General features: G+C 36.9%; 1 protein-coding gene across 4 annotated transcripts in view; it reads left to right on the top strand.

Moving 5' to 3' along the window:
- Positions 1–18595, top strand: part of CDK14 (cyclin dependent kinase 14) — a 602339-nt gene that overhangs the window by 131292 nt on the left and 452452 nt on the right. The gene's annotated exons all lie outside the window — the stretch shown is intronic.

Below are 18595 nucleotides of genomic sequence, written 5' to 3'. Positions count from 1 at the left end.
TCCAGAGAATTTTGACGTCAAAATAGCATTCACAAAATTTATGGAATTTAAATACTTTGAAGACATGAAACACATCTAAGTATTTAATAATTGTTTGCTGAATAGATGAGCAAATTTAAAGTTTCTAATAAATTGCAAATTATTTAGAAATCATTCTTTGATGATATAATAGGAAGGGAGATCATTGGGCTTTGAGAAAATTTTTATAGACTTTCAGGCTTCATGATTAATATAAGAGACTTATATTATGGAGTCTATCTATGATATTGATGCTCAAATATATTTTAGTTTTTGTTTACCTTTTTAAAAAATAAATATTTTCTTCTGGGTAGTTATGAAACTGCATTAGAAAAACCTGATCATTTGTCCCAGGCATCTCAATTTTTGATAAAATAGCATACCATCAAAATTGAGGGCCTACCCTATAAAGCATATCTCAATATGTTTTTTAATGCTCTGAAAGGCATATTAGGTGAGTTTCCTTGATGTTTGCTGTCTTAGAAGAGTCAGGTTGTGTGATACTTAAGTGTGTGGGTTCTGGAGCAAGGCTACCTATATTTGAATTCTAGCTTTACTAGGATTCTGTTTGGTGGCGTTTTTAGTGCCCCAGGTTTCACATCTGTAAAATCAGATTAAAAATAGTACTCCCTCCCTCAAAGGATTCTTGTACATATTAAGTATAGCAATACCTGTAAAATGCTTAGAACTACCCATTATTATGGTCAATATTTTACTATCAACTTCTTTCACTATGTGTAATTTTTGTTTATAAAGTATTATTAAATAAAACACCACAAGTTCATTTATTTCATCTTATAAAGTTTCTTTAGAAGCATCAAAGATTACATTTATAACAGTATTCAGCATAATAATAGTGTGGTTTCTCTCATATTGAGCCAGGTGGCGTTCTCTAGCTACAGAATGAGGAATCCTTTAGCTGTGTGTCATTTTATGAGAAACCACATATATTACTCTAAAATAAAATTAATATGGAATTTTAAAATTGATACCTGGCAAATGTAGAGAATTTTCCACATAGTTGTAATAAAATAATTTTTGTATCATGATATGTAAAAGAAAATGAATTAAAACAATTATATTTGTAAGCATTCATTTTGACAAAGAGATTACTTTAGAAAGTAAGCAAATTAAAGTAAAATAGAAAAAATAATGATAAACTTAATTAGACATGTGACCACCATTTCCTTTGTGCTCAGTTCACCTTAAGTACCTCGATGTATTTTGTATTGTGATTTTCTATTTTATTCTTACTCATATTAATAATTACTTGAAAATATTTTGTAAAAACATTAAGATAGGATCTCCAGTCATACAATTTGGCAGTTTATGGACAGAAATACTTTTATTCACAAACATTTATTGAACATCTAGTATGTGTTTATCTCAGTTATGGACCATGAGGGTACAACTGTGGACAAAACAGACAAAAATTCCTGCCCTCCTGGAACTTAATTGTGAAGAGAGGCAGACAATAAAGAAATAGGTAAAATTTGTTTATATGAGGGTTGTAAGTACTGTGGAAAAAATAAAGGAAGGGAGGGTATAGGAAGGTTTGTCATTTCAAACAGGATAGCCAGGGAAGACTTCACAGAAGAGGTCACTTGCATGCGTAGACTTGGAGGTCATGAGGAAGTGAACCATGTGGCTGCACAGAAGAGTGGTGTTTCAGGCAGAGAGAATTGCAAGGAGGCTGTTTTGGATAGAGAAGAGTAAGGGGAGAGTGGTAGGAATTTTTCAGAAACATGAGCTACATTGCACAGGGTCTTGTAGGTTGCTGTAAAATTGGCCTTTATTCTGAATGAAATGGGAAACCAATGGAAGTTTTCAGGCAGAGTGAAGTGACGTGGCTTCCATTTCAAAAAGATGACTTTCTCAGCTATGCTGAGAAAAAGACAGTAGGGAGTAGCAGGAAACCAGTGAGAGGCTCCTACAATAATCTGCAAGATGATGGTAGATCACTACCATCCAACTACAGTGGCTGCACTGGAGATATTGAGAAGTGGTTGGATTTTGAATTCATTTTGAAGGTAGAGCCAGAAGTCTTTGCTAACAGATTGAATATCAAATTAGTTATCAAGGCATTGGGTCTGAATAATTTTGAGAATGTAATTACCATAAGTGAGATTTGGGAGTGCTATGGAGGAGTTGATTTCATGATTGCTGTGAGGCAGGAGATCCGCTTTATTTCAGATGAGTGAGTTAGAGAAGAAAGGTGCAGTTTCTACATACATAAGTTGTCGTATTCCAAGTGTGTGCTATACTTAAAGGTATAAAAAATAAAGGGAAATGAAATATGGTATGCTCCAGTATGTGAAATATATGAATTTTGTATTGTTTTAAAGATACATTTGATTGCAGATATTTGACAATCAGTATTTCTGGCTTTTCTTCTTATATCATTGGTCCATTGAATGCTTCTATTTCTGTAAGGCTAGTGTATATTTTTTGTGTGTTATATTGGTTTGAGTTTCAGACAGATCTACCTAGACTTTCCATTACATTTCTGTTTTCCAATGACTTATTTTTCAAATATTATCAGCATTGGATGGCTGTGTGTTTATTTCAAAATAATGCCACAATTGCCCAACTAATTTTGAAATTCTGTTTTTATGTTAATTAAAGAATTAGCTTATAAGCTACTCAGAAAAATCAGTCCTATAGGGGCTTTCAGTTTTTATGTAATTGACTTTTATACAACCTTTGCTTTGACATACTGTACACTGATATACCTTAAGAGCCAAAAACCATTTATGTGCCACGTTTGGTTTTTCTGCTGTCGGTAGACAAATGATATGGACTAAGAAGAATGCATGAGGGCTCTGCCTGGCGGAGACGATGCTAGTGGGCCATGATAGGGTCTTCCTATCCTCTGCTTCTTGCCCCAGGACTGCCTGTCACTGTGAATACTCTCATTTTCCAGGCCAGAGGCGGCAGGGGTCTGCAGGAACTGTTAATATGCATTTAATATCTTTTTCTTTCTCTGAAAACTGACATATAATGTATTTATTCCCAAAGGATACTTTTAAAGTAAATAGCACGTATTATTATATTTGTTAAAATGGGCTATTCTGTTTGGGCGTGGTGGCTCATAGCTGTAATCCCAGCATTTTGGGAGGCTGGGGCAGGTGGTTTCCTCTTTTCATTATATTTTGCATAGAAGTCACTGCATTGTTCTGATGAAAAAGAAAAACTGCTTTAAATTCAGGCCATTTCTTCTATCGAGTAAAAAAAAAATTATCCCCAGAGAAAAGCATTTTGCCAGTAGGGTTCTGTAGCTTGTGAGATGTACTAGGAAAAGGTGCATAACAATGTGAAGCAAAAATCAGTCTTTTGGCCCATCTATGAAAAGCCAGGTTTCTTTTTCATACTGTTATAGGAAGTATTTCAGATTTTGTACATATTTGCTTTTTTCCATTTTGAAATGGTTGCTCTGTGTATTCTTCCCAAAGGTATTTAAAATGAGAATATGTCTGTGGAATGTAAATATTAAGATTGATGTCTAAAGGTCATTTTTAAAATTTAAAACATCTGCTCTCCTTCATACTTAAATATTTATTGAACAGAAGTTGTATAAGCTGATGATGAGTCCTGATCTAGAATAGACCCTAGTCTGTGATACCAACACAGATTTGGATGAAGCTTTCCAAGGTTAGCACCTACTAGGTAAGTGCTCCCAGCTGGGGACAGACATCTTCAGAGGTTTCCTCATTTTTCCATAACTTGGGTCTTTGTAATGAATAGCTTATGCAGACATCTGTGTTTTTGGCTTTCTCGGTAATACCACACATGCATGACTGTGTTATTGGGAATCTCCAGGAAAAGCTTGCTTAGGGAAGTGGACCAGGAGGACAGAAATTGAACTAATTTGTACTACCAAGTAACCGTGCCGTGTTGCGTCTTTGTCCTTAGAGCCAATTTATTGCCTCAGTGGATTTTGTGCTCAGAAGTCCTAGCGACAGGACATCTACTTAGTCATTGATATTGGGTTTTTTGCCTTTGTTGAAAATGCTTGTTCTGTGTATTTATAATGATTATCTTTCTGGATCCTCTCTGATTTGGTATTAATTATAAACTTGCTGAGCAGATAATTTGTTTAAGATGGCATTAATATGACACGTTGGCCCTTGATTTATTTTGCCTCCTTTTAAAATGGACTTATAGTATAAAGAGGTTAATGTAAGACATATCATTGAGGAGGAACCAAGTATGTTGTTGAAATTAAGTCATTTGGATGAAGAGATAAAAGTAGATGTAGGTAGGTCATGTAATTAAAGGGATAGCCTGTGACATATGGATGTCCAAGAGGTGGGAAGGAAGACTAGACGACTGTGATTAGAGTCTGCTTCAGGATGGAGAGCTTACCTTTTTTTTTAATCTTTGTGCTAGAGGGCTTTGCACTGTGCCTGATGTGCCTGATATGTAGTAGGTGTTCTTTATATGATTTTGTGAAGCAGTCAAAGATAGAATCAGATAGATATTAAGAGTAAACTGTAAGGTTTAGAAGGAAAAGTGATGTTTACATTATAAATACTAAGGATACAGAGGAAGCAAAGAGGAATAGAAGGCAAATAAGGATTTAAAAAAACAGTTAAAGCATATCCATTTAATTTTAATTGAATGTCATTTGATTACAAATTAAACTTAGTAAACTGACAATATGTATTTGATATTAAGCTTCTTTATACTAGTAAATATTAAGTGTTGAAATCAAACTTATTTTTTAACCATAAAAATACAGGACTTTTAATATTCCCCTTGTCTAGACCAGCTGAAGTTTATTTTACTTTAATTTGAAGTTTGCATTGGATAAACTCTGTTTTGGTATCTTAATAATCAGACACCAGATTTTTACTAATTAAAATAACTATAATCGAATTTTCTTGTTGAATATTTTACTACTCAATGTAGTGTTAACATTTAATATTATAAGTTAAAAGATACACTGCATGCACAGGAATTTGTGTGCATTAATTAAGGACTGTCATGTACATTATCTTAAACTGAAGAGCTAATTGATTACAAATTGAAAATATTCAAATGAGAACATGCTGAGAAAATATTTCATGGGAAAATGGATCAGGTGAAGGTTTGTGAGCAAGAAACTATGAATGTCTTTCAGGTATAAATAATAAGGGGTTAAATAATCATTTAAGACTTATATGCTTATAAGTCTTATCTGCGTGTAGATCTGGAACAGCTAAGCAGCTACTTCAACTGAGAACAGACATGATTATGTGAGTTATATAATCTTATGTGATCAGAATAATTTTCCCAAATGAAATTTTGATTGCTGTTTCCCTGCTTATGATATCCTGTTGCCTACAAGATGATACTCAACTCAGGCGGGCACACAAGACCCTTCATGATTGCCGTTTGTTTTGCGTTTAGCCTTATCTACACTTCACCCTTCACCTGTGCCCCTTTCTTCTCCTCTACTTTCCCCAGATTTCTTGTAGGGAATTTTCTGTATTCCCTTAAATATGTTGTAATATTTTCTGCCTTACTTATTTGCTCATGCTGCTCTTTCTGCCTAGAAATCCCCTAACTAACATTATGAGGTCCTAAAAATATAACTTAAAAAATAATTAATGGTTCCTTTGGCATCATACCATGTATATTAAAAGTAATAATCAATTGAAATGTATATTCTCTACCTTGGTAACAATGGGTAAGAGTATAGAAATGATTCATTCAACAAATGTTTACTGAGCCTCTACTATTTATCAGGCACAGTTCTTGGCCCTGGAGATTTAACAGTGAATAAGATAGACAAATTCTGCCATCAACTTTTACACAAGTGAGGATGGCAGGCAGATAGTAAACAGATATGGTCAAGCTGAATTTCTGAGGAACATAAACAAAAGCAAGGAAACGATAAAAATGGATGGGAGAGGGGGGTTGATAAATGGTCAAGCGAGGCATTTCTGAGAAGGTAATGTGTGAGTGTAGTTGTGAAAGAAGGGAGGGAGCAAACCATGGGAATATCTGGAAGAAGAATGTTTCAGGAGGAGGGTGCAACAGTCGAGTATAGAGGGCTTAGTGTTCTTAAGGAACAGGAAGGAGTTCAGGGTGGCCAGAGTGGAATGAGCAAGGGGTCTGGGGAGAAGGTTAGAGAGGTCATACCTTGCTGGTCATGGTTGAGATGTAGCAATTTACTCCAAGTCGGAAAGTGTTTGAGGTTTTGAGCAGGATGGTGATACTTTAAAAAAGCTGCCTGTTGTATAATATGTAGACTGGTTTGGGAGGAAGAATGGAAGAGTAGCAGCAGAAAGACCAGTTAGGAGGCTGCTGTCATCATCTAGGTGAGTTGTGATGGTCGCCTGGACTAGGATGGGAGCAGCGGGGCTGCTGAGAGGTAATGGAATTTGAGAATGTTCTGAAAAAGGAGAGCCAAGGGAACTAGCTGTTGGAGTGGATATAGGGATAGCAGAGTAGATTCTCAAGTTTTTGATTAGAGAAATTTGAGTGATTTAAGGTAGGATTATATTGAGATGGGGAATATTGGGAGGAGGAGCAGTGTTTTTGAAAGGTTATGGAATCAGGAATTTGATTTGGTTTTGTACTTTTTTTTTTTTTTTTTTTTTTTTTTTTGAGACAGAGTCTGGGTCTGTGGCCAGGCTGGAGTGCAGTGACAAAATCTCGGCTTACTGCAACCTCCACCTCCTGGGTTCAAGTGATTCTTGTAACTCAACCTCCCTAGTAGCTGAGATTATAGGTGTGCGCCACCATGCCTGGCTAATTTTTGTATTTTTAGTAGAGACGAGGTTTTACCACGTTGGCCAGGCTGGTCTCAAACTCCTGGCCTCAAATGGTCTGCCCATCTCAGCCATTTTGTACAGCTTAAGATTCCTATTAGATATCTTAAAGGAATTGTCACTAAGTATTTGGATATGTGAGTCTGAGGATGAGGGAAAGGTAGGACCTAGAGATATACAATTGGGAATCCTCAGTTTACTGATAACACTTAACCAAAATGATAGGATAAGAGACACCTAAAGAGGGAGTATAGGCAGAGATGGCAAGAGCCCAAGACTCTCATCCTGGGACACCTGTCTTTATAGGTTGAGAAGAGGAAGAGTGTCTAGCAAAGGATTTTGAGAAGGCAGAGCCAGTGAAGTAGGAGGAAAACTACAGGGGTATGGTATTTGAAGTCAAAGTGAAGAGTTTCAAGAAGGAGGAGGTGATTAGTTGTGTCAGATGCTGCTGAGAGGTTCAGGTGAGGCCTGGGAATTGCCCACTGGTGTTGTCCTTGAGGGAGCCATTGCTGACCTTTAGTGGAGTGGAGAGGACAGAAATTGATTAAAATGGGTTTAAGAATGAATGGACTAAGGAAGTGGAACCAGTTGGGATCAACTCCTCCTTTTGAGGAATTTTGGTATGAAGAAGAACAGAGAAATGGAGTTGCAGATGAGAGGGGTTCAGAATCAAGGGAGATTTAAACTTTGGGAATAATGACAGTTTTATTCCCCTTTTCTTCTTTGTTAAAAAGAAGACCTGCCTTACCTGATGAAATTCTTAGCTTTACTATTTACAGTCACTATAAACATGAGAAAATTGTCATTGAAAGAGACAGCACTTTTTGGATTTTGATGCCAAAAATCTTTATTTTTAAATTTTTTGTAGAGATGGGGTCTTGCTATATTGGCCAGCCTGGTCTTAAACTCCTGGCCTCAAGCAGTCCTCCTGCCTTGGCCTCCCAAAGTGTTGGGATTACAGGTATGAGCTACTGCACTTGGCCTACAAAATCTTTTTATAAAGTATCAGATTTCAGTGCAGTTACAATGTGCTTTCTTCTTTTAGCTTTTCAGATGTTACACAGTCCCTTTGAATTATACAGAGCTGAACTGCCCTGTGTGAGATTTTCTATAAACCTTGAAGTAATTTCAGAATAAAAACTTTACAGAATTATATGTCTGAAGCAAAACTGGTGAAATTTCTGGTACTTTAATTCTTTTAGAATACCTGATAGTGTTAAAAGAATCAAATAACTTTTCCAAGTTAATTACTTCCACTTAAGAAGAAGTGTTACATGGGTATGCCAATTAAAAATAAAAGTACTTAAATACTTAAAGAAAATTAGCTGATTCATGCCACTTGATGTTTTACTTGATATTTGTTCCGATAGGCAGGTTTAATTCTAGTTAAAATTATTCTATTATACTACATTTTATAAGTGTTTACATGCTCATTTTAATGTCCTGCTAATTGCAATGATAGCACAATAATGAATTCTACCTATAAATTACATTATCTACTATTAAAATACAGTTTCTTTGTTGTGGTACCTTATGCTACTCCACATAGAGGTAATACTTTTGTAAATGAGAGGAGGAGCAGAATAGTGGTGGGTTTTTCTGGCTAGTATTTAACATGTGAGTAGATTCTTTATCCATAGATAATATGCATCATGGGCGATTCGCCAAATTTTAATAAGAAAACCAATTATTTGTGTATATTTTGAAAGCTGATGCCTCTGAATTTTATCCCTTCTTTGATCAGATAGAACATTTTGTTTAGCAAAATTTCAGAAGACAAGATTCCTGCTTCCTGATTGACGTCAGTTGTCTTACAACACCCCCAAATTTTTTGGAAATGTATGCCTGCCAACTGTTTATTTGAAGAGTTATTTGCTTTCTTTGGCAAAATTGACTCTTGATGAGTGTTCCCCTCTTCTAGCATTTGCTACTCACTAAATCTACTCACTAAATTTTCCTTGTATGTGCTGATGGTGGTAAAATCTCTTGTCATCTCTCTAATCTATTTGGTAAACCTTATCTTTGATATTTCATTATGTAACCATGGGTTCTCAGTTCTGTCTTAACTCTTACCCTGCAGTTTTGTAGTTACAATGGGGAAGATGACAGTGAGAAAGGAAGAAAATCCACACAGAGAGAGAAGACAGACTGTGCACTAAACTTCTTATGAAAACTTTTATAAACTATAAATAACTCCTTCCACCTTTAGTCAAAGGAAATATCAAGAAGGCCTGTGGGGTAGCTCCTATGGCTGTTTAAAAAGTGTTTGAATTTCATGGAATAGTGCAAAAGCAAAGCGAAATGTCAGTAGAAACAGAAATACTGAAGAATCGATAGGAACTGATAAAATTAAGGAGTGACTGAGAAAATGAGCCTGACAGCCCATGACTGATACAGAAGAAAGTGCCAGGCTGATCTGAACCAAGAGAACCAAGACAACTACAAGCCCTCCTGCAGAAGTATAGGCCCCAGGATGGGAGTCTATGGTGCCTAACAGCTTAGTGCCTGATCACACTTAAACATACATTATGCTTATCACTGGATTGCAGTAGCCTTTGCTTTACTGAGCACTATTCTATGTAGTTTGTACATCATTTAGCCCCACGGCAACCCTCTTAGGAATAGGAACTGTTCCCATAAGATAGATACCTTGTCCAAGGCCTGGATCAGGAATGCAGATTTGTCTAATCCTTGAGTTTACGTTCTTATTCATCTAGCTGTTTTGCATCTGACTGTATGTTGAGGTTAGTGCCCCACTGTACCTATTTATATGGCTTCATCTATGATGTTTTCTCTTTCCTCCTCATCCAATCTGTTTTAACCCTTAGAGTTCTGAGTTAAATTACCCTGGTGGGTATGACAAGAAATCTCTGAAACAAGGTGGATCAATGCTGTGTTGTGATACCTTGCAAACAGGTGGTCCTGCCGTGGCTGCAATTACTAGGTGCCCTTAGAGAGGGAACTAGTTATGATGGGGTCAGGCAGAAAGTACTTCTATGTTTTATGTGAGCTGAATCTTCCCTAAATGATTAAGAGAAACAGTGCTTATTGAGGGAATCAGGTGCTTCAGGGGAGGACTGATAAAACTAAGTAAATCTATTAGGCCTTTGTGTTGTGATAAGTAAAACTTTACTTTCTCTAAATTAGAATAAATATTGGGGAAAAGACAGAGGTGTAAAGAATGGTCTCCAAGTTCCTTGTGACTAGCTGTTGTAACAGTCCCCTACATTTTTCTTAACATAGGTGGAAAAAAAATTTGGTTGTCTGTGTCCAGGGCAACTAGTAAAAAACACACCCTTTATTTTTTATTTTTCTTTTATTTTTGAGACAGAGCCTTGCTCTGTCGCCAGGATGGAGTGCAGTGGCGTAATCTCGGCTCACTGCAACTTCTGATTCCCTGGCTCAAGCGATTCTCCTGCCTCAGCCTCCCGAGTAGCTGGGATTACTGGCACATGCCACCATGCCCAGCTAATTTTTGATTTTTAGTAGAGACAGGATTTCACCACATTGACCAGGCTGGTCTTGATCTCCTGACCTCATGATCTGCCCACCTTATCTCGGCCTCCCAAAGTGCTGGGGTTACAGGCGTGAGCCACTATGCCCAGCCTGAAGAAACACATCTTTGAACCATATGGACAGGCAGTGTACTTGAAGACCTTGGAGCCTATCCAGAAAATCTTCTACCAGAAGGGAGAAAAGAACCCTTATTCGTAAAGGTTCAAATTACAGAAATTGTTCCAATCTTCTAGGCTATGCTCCTATGATATTACAAAATTTCTTTGTTAAATTATCAAATTACATCCATATATAGATAACAACTCTGGTGCTAAGAGTGATCATTCCTGCTCTGTGGATATACATGCACCTCCAACCCCCAGCATTTTACTTATTGAATTCTATGTGACTCTGCTATTCAGAATTTGATTACCTAAAGTGAAAATCTGCCAGTTTTGCTTGATCTGTCATTCTGAGGCCTCCCCAACTTGAACTGTGATAGTGTTTTCTCTTACCTTTTCTATGACAGCTGTTTTCATATTATATTTATTTGTTTAAGTGTCAGTGAGAGCAGCAATTGGGTCTCATTCATCTTTATACCTCCTATAGTGATTAATACAAAGCTTAATAAATGGTTGGTAAATTAATAAAACACGGAAAAACCCCTTTAGCAGTGAAATACAGAAAATGTAGTTTACAATTTATTCTTAGCACTTTCTTTAGGTAGTCCACAAATCTCTAGCATACTTTTGTGGCTTTTTCCAAAATCCCCTCGATATTACTTCTTTAATTTTTAATAACCCTCTTTCTTTCATGGCCAGAAGCCTTTAAAGGTCAGGATTGGTACAAGGAACCACTTTCACTTACATATTTTTTATGACATTTCTTAGCTACTTATGTGTGGCAGTATTTACCAACAACTTATAGATGGTGTCTATAAGGATAGTCAGTTTATTTCCCTTTAGGTACTGTGTCTGAAATTTGAGCATGTGCTATCACAGCAACTTGGATATCTGGTTAAACTAATTAATAAACTAATTGGTCAAAGCATTCAGGCTTCCTGCAGGTTCAGATAACTGATTAGTATCTAATGTTCTATGGCTTTCACCTATAAATTATAAGAATAAAAATGAATTTTAATGTAATGATATTCAATTTATTACAAATTTTTATGTAGTTAGGTATGTGAAGTAGCTTTGTAAAAACCTTGACTGCTACTAAACCCATCCTTTTCTACTATTATGTAAGTCAACATCTACTTTATACCTCCCTTTCCTAGAGTTTAAAACAAGACATCTATTAAGTTATTTACTTTACCTCTGGTGTTAGTGGTTCACAGTAGCTCCACATCATTTCTGTACATGTATCCCCATGTGTGCTAGCACTCTTGTTTATAAGAAGCTGAAAATCAACTTGAAGTGGCTAAAGAAAGAAATGGATTTATTGGGAGAAATGTTGCAGAATAGAAACCAGGGCTGAACAACTATGCTTTTTTAGAAAGTCAAGCAACCAGCAGAGCTAACACCTCAGTGGGTGCTAGCTCCAAGTTACCAGGACTGTCTGTCTTTATGCTATCCTCATCTCTACTTTTACTACTGATGGCTTTAGGATCTCAGTTGAGCTTTTTTACAGGTCTAGAGACACTGCTACTAGCTGCTTCTAAGCTGATGCTTTATCTGCTTTGCTACCATCAAGGGTGGAGAGGAGGGCGCAACTGAGCTCCGGTTGAAAAGTCCCAGGGAAGGATTAATCTAAGTTGGATTCCAGGGAAGGATTAGTCTAAGTTAGATTCCTTGTCTGTTCCTGGAAAGGTACAACTCTCCATAGACTGCAGTGGATGGCATGGGGTGGAAAAATCATTCCCCAGGAAGAGAGAAAAAATATGCTGGCCAGCCCAAACAATTCAGTTCTACTTTTTAAGAAACAGGAACCTATCCTATTTTAATAATCACTCAAGGAAAGCATTCCACAAGGAATGGCAAAAAGGATTCAACTAATGTTTGGGTGCTGTTGTTGTCTCTATTGTACTGTGTACAAAAGGGTTGCAGAGTGGGTGAAAGCACTTCAGAGCTGTTAATATCCTTGTGACTTATGCATGTTTGTAGTGAACCTGATTTCACTATTAGACCCCAGTAATACTGAACTGTTAAATGATCATATGATGAGTCTTCCTTAGCCAAAAGTCTTTTTTGGTTTTCTTTCTGTGGTTGGAGAGTGATGCATGCATAGTTTTGGAATGATCTAAATTATATTAGTACTAGCTTGAAAAGGCAAATACTAAAACAATGCCACAGGAAAGTCAGGTAAATTACAGAGGAATATACATTTTAATTTCAGTTTTTAGTGTCTTCAGTTGGTTATCCTTTGCTTGTCCCAAATATTTATTGTTGAATATACAGCACTGTTAACCATTCTTTCCCGAGGGCCTGCTTCCTGTTTTTTTCTTAGGTATATGTAGAGTGAGACAAAAGAAGTAAATTACTTAACAAATACTTTTTATGTGAGTATTTTCAAGTACATACTACATAAGTGGGAAAGGTTTTCTAGATTTAAAACTATTAAATGTAATTAAAAATTAGTTCTGTATGTTTATTTGGAAAGATCTTTTTAAGAGAGTTTTCTTCCTTTTGAGATTTTCCTAATTTTTCAAACTAAGTGAAATTTTAGAAAGCTGGGACACAGTCCCTAAAAGCAAGAAAGCTGACTCACAACCCTGAACTACATTTTTTTTTTTCCTTCTCAGAGTTGATTTTAAAACTTAAGTAAGTTTTTACAAATAAGACTTAACTTCTTAAACAGCTTTTTGATAGTCATGGGTTTGTAGCCTTTGTCCTCAATGGCATTTTGACACCAAGAAGAGAGAAAATTCTCACATCTTTTCTCAATGCCATTTGCCTTTTTTCTTGATGCTACCCCAAGGATTTTGTGCCTGCCATTGAGGTCTTATAATTTAATTCACATTTCTTAGATCATGTTAGTACATTTGGAACTCTCTAATACTGTTCTTTCATGAATGTGGTCATAATAAAATCACTTTTTTTTTTTTTTTTTTTTTGAGATGGAGTTTCACTCTTGTTACCCAGGCTGGAGTGCAATGGCGCGATCTCAGCTCACCGCAACCTCCGCCTCCTGGGTTCAGGCAATTCTCCTGCCTCAGCCTCCTGAGTAGCTGGGATTACAGGCACGCACCACCATGCCCAGCTAATTTTTTGTATTTTTAGTAGAGACGGGGTTTCACCATGTTGACCAGGATGGTCTCGATCTCTTGACCTCGTGATCCACCCGCCTCGGCCTCCCAAAGTGCTGGGATTACAGGCTTGAGCCACCGCGCCCAGCCTAAAATCACTTTTATATCTGGGTCTTCTCCTTACTACACATTTGAAGCATGGGACTACATCAGAACTCCAGTTGTGTTTCTGCTTAGGGTATAAATAAGAAAAACTGTGCCATACATGTGTGAATGCCCAGACATTTCAGATATCACCTGAATAAGTATATCACCTGAATAATGTATTTATTACTTATTTATGTATGTGTATGTAGAAACATATGTATGGTTGGGATATAGAAAACCAATATCTGTTTTAATGCAGATACAAGTCTTTTGAAAGAAGGGTTTGTAATTGAACTAATGGGGAAGCAAAAGCTAAGATGGAGACAAGTTATCATTCAGGGTAATTGAAGACATACAACCAGGAAACACAACATGTAGGGAGAATGAAATTTATTTCATAAAAAGGAGTCGGCTGAGCCAGGAGTGGTGGTGCACACCTGCAATCCCAGCTCTTTGGGAGGCCAAGGAGGGTAGATTACTTGAGCCCAAGAGTTTGAGACAAACCTGGGCAACATGGCAAAACTCCATATCTACAAAAAATACAAAAATTAGCCGAGCATGGTGGCATGCACCTGTGATTCCAGCTACTTGGAAGGCTGACGTGCTGAGTGAGAGGATCACTTGAACCTGGGAGGTCCAGGCTGCAGTAACTCATAGTCGTGCCACTGTACTTCAGCCTGGGCAACAGAGTGAGACCCTGCCTCAAAAAGAAAGCAGTGCCCTGAAATCAGATTTTTTTTGGAAAGTCAGGCAAAAATAAGATCTGTTTTTTTTTTTTTTTTTTTTTTTTTTTTTTTTTTTTTAAATGATACTCTGCATTTACCAGTTTCTGTTATAGAGTCGTAATTGTCAACTTTCCACACTGCTTCTTGACAGCAGTAACAATTTGAAGTTCCCCTGCTATAGCTCTAGCTTGGGAGTTTTAATTTCCACCTTAGATGAAGTTCATAACAAAACTTTTTCACCTGGACATATTTTCTGCAGTTCATAGGGATCAGCACAGGATCTATCTTTAGCCAAGACATGTTATAGCATCCATTGTGTGCAAAATTGTATCAGCAATGTAGGAAATGTGGAGATGAAGAAAATATGGCATGTGTGTATGTGCTTATTAGAGTTGTTTTGTTTTTCTTACTTTTCTGGATATGTAGGCTTTGAATGGTCTGACTGAATTCCATTTTCCATAGAAGTCCTTTGTTTTTTAGGGTGTAATTTAACAGAATGTGAAGTTTTGCTGGGAATAGATCTATTGGATGGTGATAGAATCACCTATATTTACTGATAAAATTAGTTCCTTTTTTCCCCCTACAGAATCTAGAAAACACTCAAAGTTGTATAATATTAGGAAGAAAATCTCATCCATGAAATGCCATGCATGACATGTGGATAGGTTTGGTATTGTGGTTAAGACATGGCTGTTAAACATTCCTTTCAGATTCCTCCAGAATTTCACAGTGTTTTGGGAAAGTATTTTCGATAAATGACATTTCTTCAAATAAATGAGATTGTAATTAATGAATGACATTGGAAGAGAACTAAGTCATAAAGTCTTTAGGGCTCACAAAAAGGTGGGGGTTTAGGCTTACTAAAACAAAATGAACATTTAAAAATCAATCACATGAAATTTTACTGTAAAAGTTTACAACAGAAAGAAGTTGCTAGGGTTATATGGAATTATAATCATTTGAAAACCAACTTATTTTTGGAAAATTTCTGTTTATTACTTTTGAAAATAAAATTAAATTTTTTTCTCTCTTTTAGACTTAAAATTTTAATGAAACTAATTCATAAAGTAGGTGATTATTATAGTTAGATTCATATATATAAAGTACTCTTTTCTCTTCTTCCCTTACATTTAAAAAGTTTTCTTAGTGTTTCTTTTTCCTTGTTCAATTAAAAAAAAGTGTTTCCTCTTCATAGGCTTTTGGTAGAAAAGGAAAAAAAAAGATAAAGATAGAAGAAAAAGTATTCTCTATCTTTTTATTCAATTACTTCTTTTCTCTAAGTTTTAAAAAATGTTTGGCCCCACCTGTCCATTAGACCCTATTTATGTGAAGATTAGTCATCTGGCAGCCTCTTATGTCTCAGGTAGCTCCAGGAAGGTTGACATGAAACAAGGGTTTCTGTATAGCCAAGACGTATTGCAGAGCCTGTGGAGTAAAGCCTACACGTTTTCCACTTAGGACAAAGTTCTTGGTTCTGCTTTGAACCTGTTGACTCAAGCCATTGACACACTCTGCTAATAAGCCTGATTATCTAGTTGTCCAACACAAGGATAACTGAAGAAGTTTATAGCAAGATTGAGGACAGTGTGGTGATACTAGAAAGAAGAGGCACATGTAGGGCCATAATAAGGCAATTTTGATAGCAAAAAGAGAATGAATCATAAAAATGAAGCAGAAGAACACTTAGATGTCAGGTTATTCAGATTAGGAGCCAATTGGGCCTGTGTACCCACTGTTAAACCCTGAGGGCTGTCACTGATGTTTATAGTTGGTCCCATCATCAGTTGAAGATTAGATTGTGTTTATTATAATCTATTTTAAAAGCCTGGGAAGTGCATACTACTTTTTAGAATTTAAAAACATCTCATATAAATGCAGGGATTTCAAGGGATCAATTTCTGTTTACTCACAAAAACTGACCTAGTAGATGTTAGTCAGTTTTCTTTTTTTCCTCTGTCCACTGAGATTATGTTTTTATAAGCCTTTTTGTCTCTTCTCTTTGAAGCTGTAATTTTTATTTTAACCTCTACTATTGTTCTTTTATGGTATAGTTTCAGACACATCTCAATGGCCTCTAATAAAGATATTCTTAACACCATAGATTGTGAATCCTGTATGACATAATGATTAATTTCCTGCAGCTTTGCCCTCTCGCTGCTCTCTTTACTTCTGCTTTGTGGTCAGACTTGTTGTCTACACCCTTGTTGACACTATTATTTCCCCCCACCCATTCCTCAAGCTCCCCATGCATTTCCAGTCTACACATGTCCACAGAATTTGTTTGAACTTCTGTCATTAGCAACTCTTCTTACTATTTATTTATTAAGCAAGTACTGAGTGCTGTCCTAGGGCTGGGGAAACACAGGAGAACAAATGAGAAGTCCATGCTCTTGAGCAGTTTACATTCTAGTGGGGCAGGAAGACAAAGTAAATTAAAGAACAAAAACAGTGTAATTTGATAGGGGAGGGAGGAGCAACAGCAGAGGAAAGCCAGAGAAAGACTCTGAGGAGGTGATACCTGAGGTCCAACTGTGTAATGGGAAGGAGTCAGCTAAGGGGTTATCTGGGAAGAACATTCTAGGCAGAGAGAACAGCAAACATAAAGATTCCTGAGGAACCAGCTTTGAGGAAAAGAAAAGTTGTCCATTGTGACTGAACCACAGTTAGACAGGCACTGTGCTCAGAGCCGCTTGGTCAGTGGATGCCTACATGAACAGAAGCCCTTCCTCTCCAGTTCTCATTCCGTGACTGATCGGCCCAAGGATACAAAAGCCTGGCCCTCTTGCTTCAGGTGAGACTAATGCTGGGTGCAGTTTTTGTCTGAGGCCACATTCTTCCTTGACTTTTCTCCTCCCTGTCCTGCTCCCTCATTTATTGTCACTGAGAGGATACCCTCAATAAATTGTAAGATGCGGGCCCAGCTGTGTTTCTAGGAAACCCTGACCTAGGCATATAAACAAACTTTTGACCTGTCATCTGAGCCCTAGACGTTTATACAGCTGCTTATGCAACATGTCCACTTGGATGTTCGGAGATACCTGAAACTTAGCGTGTAAAATACTGAATTTATGATAGTTTCCCCTTTTCCTCAAGCTTGTATTCTTCTTGTGTTCACTCATTTGCTTTATAAACTAGCCTTTTACCTGGTTATACTAGAGAATTCAGTATAGGTTTTCCCTTTCCATTAGACTTCATGTCCAGTCACTTAGCAGGTAACTCAAGGTGAATGCCTCTTAGCTCTGTTGTCTTTCCACCCACCTATTCATGGCTTTAGTTCAGGATCTCATCTGAAACACTAGCTTAGCTTCCCAAGTAGCCTCCCCACTTCCCTTCCTTCACCTCTCCAATCCATTTCTACACCATTACCCTGTCATAAAATGAAAAATCTCGTTCAGCCAGTCTTCTGCCTCTAGTCCTGTAGGCCCTTTCTATTGGATTAATTGGCAACTTCCCATAGGATAAAATTCCCAACTTTTTAGCATTGCTTACAGGACCCTTTCTGTTCTGGCATTGAGCCACCTTTCCTCTGAGCCTTCACAATGGTGACCTCTGTGGGTGTGGCTTGGTTATTTCCTCATACAGCATCCATTTTCAGACTTCATGCTCTTCCCCAAATGTCTTTCTTCTCCTGGGTAGTACCTGAAAGCTTCAGCTTTATGTTACCACCTCTGAGAAGTCTTTTTTGAGCCACCTAAGGAATATTATTTATACTGAATAGAGTGCTCTCAAAATATTCATTTCAGTGTATTATAATCACTTGTTTTATTTCTAATCACTCAAGGCATTTATTGAATGCAGAGAACATGGCTCTTCACATTGCTGGGCACATTAGCCTGTCTGCTGAATGAATAGATAAAAAAATAAAGGAGAAATGTTATTGTGTTAAGTTTGTTGGTTTTTATACAAGGTATCTTAGAGAACACAAACATTGTATGAATGATAGAGGAAAGGGGATTACCTAAGAACAACTTTTAGCCCTAAAATATGGAGTTGGGAAATTCATTAATTTTAAAAAATATTTATTTAGTATTTGCTAGTTGCCTAGCATTGTATTATGTGCTATTTAAATAAATTTTGAAAAATGCAGTTGGTGTGATTTATCCCTCAAAGTCCTAAAAATGGGGAAAATGCCAATAATACAAGAGAGTTTTATGAGGTGGCATATGATTAAATCTTAAATGACACAAATAAGAAGTGCTGTTGGTTCTGAAAAAGGTGTCTTTGTGGGCTGGAGGGATAAGCAATCACAAAAAACCTCAGGTTCT

This window comes from Sapajus apella, unplaced genomic scaffold (assembly GCF_009761245.1).
Source record: "Sapajus apella isolate SASKATOON/1434 unplaced genomic scaffold, GSC_monkey_1.0 scaffold81, whole genome shotgun sequence".
Classification (NCBI taxonomy): Eukaryota; Metazoa; Chordata; class Mammalia; order Primates; family Cebidae; genus Sapajus; species Sapajus apella.
The sequence above is the reverse complement of the archived record's forward strand: the minus strand, read 5'-3'. Positions and strand labels throughout refer to the sequence as shown.